Source organism: Zootoca vivipara, chromosome 13, assembly GCF_963506605.1.
Source record: "Zootoca vivipara chromosome 13, rZooViv1.1, whole genome shotgun sequence".
Lineage (NCBI taxonomy): Eukaryota > Metazoa > Chordata > Lepidosauria > Squamata > Lacertidae > Zootoca > Zootoca vivipara.
This window is the reverse complement of record NC_083288.1, coordinates 37214073-37218622: the sequence shown is the minus strand read 5'-3', so window position 1 is coordinate 37218622 and position 4550 is coordinate 37214073.

Sequence of the window (4550 nt, the reverse complement as noted above, 5' to 3'; positions counted from 1 at the left end):
AGTCTCAGTCAACCCCCCCCCTTCAAGTTCTTCAGACACAGATTCCTGCCCACAGGCACTCTTAAATTGTACTAGCTGGTCTACTTTATTTATTTAACAGTAATTGATAAAGATAGTGGATGTATTTTATTAGATAAAAGCCTCTCTTGGGTTCTGTGGGAGAGTATGAAGATGGCATCAGGAAGACATAACTGTCAGGGCTCTGAGTTTGCTTGCAAACAGCTCCCACACAATCTGTCTGGTGAACATTCAGCCTGAATTTTTTTTGCAAATAAGCTAGTCAGGATTGAGTTTGCTATTTAACAACATTCATCCCGATTTGTTTATGGGGAGACGGATGCAACGTTGCCTAATCAATCCCACATTTCCCTGTACATTATTTGATCTCATTCCTTTATTGAGAGGTCCATTATTTTGGGGGAGGAGGTTTGTTGCACAAGAGCTCCAAATCAGGTTTAATTTCTTAGCCTGAATTTGCTGGAATGTGATTGAATCCCAGTCCAAGATTGTTGATAGTCTGCAAGTGCCCTTGGTGTGCTTACTGGGGTGGGTTAAAAATTTGGAAGGGGGAAACCCAGATGGAGCAATGTAGGAAGCACACAATGTTGCTTTTTTCTGAGGAACAGTAGCCTTAAGGAGAAACGGTGGGTAGGGAAGAAGTGAACCCTAACCCTTTCCTTGCTGTTTTTCCAGTCTAAATTACTCCTCATAAATATAATGCTTGGGGAAGGGGCAGAGAGCAACTGGGTCTGTGTGATTGGATGTATATATTATTTAATGTTTTATGGTGAAAGAGGGCAAACCATGGTGAGTTCCATTAAGACAGATGTGGGGGCACCAGTGGCCCTCCAGATGTTGCTTAATTACAACTTCCATCAGAGGCCAAAGGTCCCCCATGCCTGCATTATTAAGGGGACTGAAAGTCAGAAATTGAGTTCTTTGAAAGCAGGCAAGAAAGATCTACAGAGGTCTACAGTACAAGGAGCCTGGAAACCAGGGCTATCGAAAGACCCGGGTGCACAGGGAGTGCAAGTCCCAGCAGGATTAAGACTGGACCTGGATGGAGCTGAAAAATCTATCTTAAATAGGACTGGAACGAGGATTCAGGCAGGCACCAGAGCATGGGGCTTGTAGCAGGCTAGAGCAGCAAGACAGAAGAGGAAGCACTTATTACAAGGACACGTTCAGAGGAACCAGCAGGATATCTGAGGAGTGGAACCATAATCAGACCTGGGAAGATTATATGGAGCCTTCTTTTTCCATTCTCCTGCCCCATGTATTCACCCATAAGATGTGGCATTGCAACAGACCAGGGGGCTGCTGCCTTCTTTTCCTGGCTGATCCCAACACTTAAACTTCTTGGGTGTCGTGGATGATTTATTCAGGCTTACTGAGTTTCTCCTCCACACAAGCCCTGTACGGCACCTTGAACCAACCTAAGCCAATTTCATGAGGGTATTATAAAAGACAACAACAACAATCTTTGAGGCAGCAAGAAATGGTGTTTATTTGGAGACAGCAGGCGATGGAAGGTGATGATGGTTACAATGCTGAAGGTCTCTGTGTTGGAAGAACAGGGTACACACATGGCTATCTTCCTTGTCAGGCTTAACTTGGTGGCTTTTTCCATGGCAGCTTTTCTGCTTGTGGAGAACAATCAGCTAGATGGTTTTAAAATAAGCAGAATCTCACAATTCTGCATGCTGAATGCCAAGGACCCTGCCCGCCGCATCTTACGACTGGTTTACCCTAGCCCATGAGTTGCCATGTCACCCCCATGCCACACATTCGAAGCACATTCCATCCCCACATAAAGAATCCTGGGAATGGCAGCTACAATTCCCAGTACCCTTAAATTATGGTTCCTGGGATTCTTTGGGAGGAAACTGCGTGTTAAATGTATTATGTTACTAGGAAGGCAAAGTCACAGTGCCTTGTGTGCACTGTTGGCTCTCGGGCAACAGGAGTACAATGGAACCTTGGTTCTCGAACCGCTCTGTTCCTGAACGTTTTGGCTCCCAAACATCGAAAACCCAGAAGTAAGTGTTCCGGTTTTCGAACGTTTCATGGAATCCAAACATCTGACACGGCTTCTGATCTGCCAAAAGCCTAGCTGTCAGCCAGGCGGAAGCTGTGCCTCGGAATTCAAACGTTTCAGAAGTCGAACGTCCTTCCGGAATGGATTATGTCCGACTTTCGAGGTTCCACTGTATGTGCTTTGAAGTGGGTGTTGCTTTTTTTAATGCCTACACTCTCAAACTGCCTTCACTGTCGTACAGTCCAACTTGGCAAGTCAACAGTGTGAACAGTACAGAAGTGAAAGCGTTTTACAGCTGAAATGGCTGGTGCAGCAAATTGTTCAGAGGTTAGACACAGGTACATAAAAAAAGGACCTGGCACTCTTTGACCCCTGCGGGGGGAGAGCTCAGCTTCCCTTCCCTTTGCTCTTCAAATTATGGGGAATGCAAATTTTCTTGCCAGTTTTGACCCTCTCCTACATGCTTCTGGTATACAGTGCCTTTTTTTCTTACTACAGATATACAATTATACAGTATCTGTATGTATGTATATGTGTGCATGCATGCATGTTGAGGCTGAAAGGCTGCTCTGGGGAGGGGAAGCTATACTTATGACATCACAGCTGCCCAGCCAGTCAACAGTCTGCACCACCCCTTCTACTTCAAAGCAGTAAAAGTTATTTCCCCTGCACTTGGTCCTCAAGAGAATATCGTTTGTGTGAGACATGACCGGGATGAGTCTGCTTTCTACAACAGAGTGGGTCCTGTTTTTATGTAGGTCTAGACTGTAGTTTGAGAGTGTAGCTGCAGTAGGCACACCCTAATAGTCTATGTATGCTTTGAAACATTTGGCAATATTATCTCAGTTTAACTGTCATAAAAGTAAAGGTAAAGGGACCCCTGACCATTAGGTCCAGTCGTGACTGACTCTGGGGTTGCGGCGCTCATCTCGTGTTATTGGCCGAGGGAGCCGGTGTACAGCTTCCAGGTCATGTGGCCAGCATGACAAAGCCGCTTCTGGCGAACCAGAGCAGCGCACGGAAATGCCGTTTACCTTCCCGCTGTAGTGGTACCTATTTATCTACTTGCACTTTGACGTGCTTTCGAACTGCTAGGTTGGCAGGAGCTGGGACCAAGCAATGGGAGCTCACCCTGTTGTGGGGATTCGAACCGCCAACCTTCTGATCAGCAAGCCCACAGGGCTCATCCACACTGGCCAGAGTATTCTAACAGAGAATTTCCTCCGCTCTCACCAAACTAGGGACTTATTATTCACACTTCTGTTTGCCCCATGATTTCTAGGCAAGGGTCTGGGAGGTTTTTTCTTTAGTCTTCCCAGTTTCCCCAGGAAAACCTGCTGTTCACTGCTGAATCGGAATAAACGCCAATTGGATTTTTAGCAGATTGACTTTGTTCTGATTGGGCAGTAAACAGGGAGCTTTGCTGGGGAAACCCGCAAGACAAAAGAAAAACCTCTCAGACCCGTGCCTAGAAATCACGGGGCAAACAGAAGTGTGAATAAGTCCTTAGCTTGATGAGAGTGGTGGAAATTCTCTGTTAGAATACCCTAGACCAGTCACACAGAACCACAATTTTCAGGGATTCCAGTAAAGATGGAATGGCTATAAATTAAAGCAGAATTAAGCCTTTGCTTAGATGTTTCCACATGAGCAGTGTCTATAGCTGTGCCTGGATCCTGCCACAAGCCTATTGCCCTAAATGTCCCAGCAACCTTTGGCTACTAGGATATGAGCCACCACTACCATCATCTCCCTTGTGAAAACAGATCCCTCCATATCCAGCTCCCTTTGGGAGCTTTTCCACCCCCGTACCCCCAGACCCAAAAGAAGTGGTCCTGAGCCCTGTGTCTGCATATGCACCCTCTACTTTGCAACACCAAGAATGACAGTAAGGGTTAGAATGGCACGAGCGGTTGAAGCTGCATTTTGCCCTTCCAATCCCATCTCTCTTTGAGCGGCCACAAAAGATGGTTCGGTCCCCAACACAGATGTTTTCCTCCCTCCCGCTCCCCCCCCTGCTTTCAGTAAAACATGAGGTTGCCACTGCTAGTGTGGCCCATTCAGGGCAGCCCCAGGAAATCTTAGCTTCTCCCCCGTTGTGCCAAGGGATTGAGATGGCACAATCCAAATTGTTTAGAAGCTGGCACTTCCTCTGTTTAACTCAATAAAATGATGGTATCTCCCCACACCAAGGTAGAACCTGCATTTCTCATCCTAAGCCAGCGTGCATCTAGATCTATGGGGCCACGCAGATGTGTGCAGAGCTGCTGGTGGTCTCATGGTTCAACCGAGCCAACATGACCTCTTGAAGCTTTGAGGGTAGACCACGGCACTTCCCGTCCTATTAATGACTTCTGGAGTTGAAACGATGCAGGCATCCAATGTTCAATGTGGCATGACCCATATGACAAAGCTTTCATTCAAGATGGTGTCCACAGTTGTTAAGAACTCAGGTTCCAGGGAAGGTGGTGTTGAAAACTGGTGCCCTTCCAAACCTCCTTTAAAAAAAAAA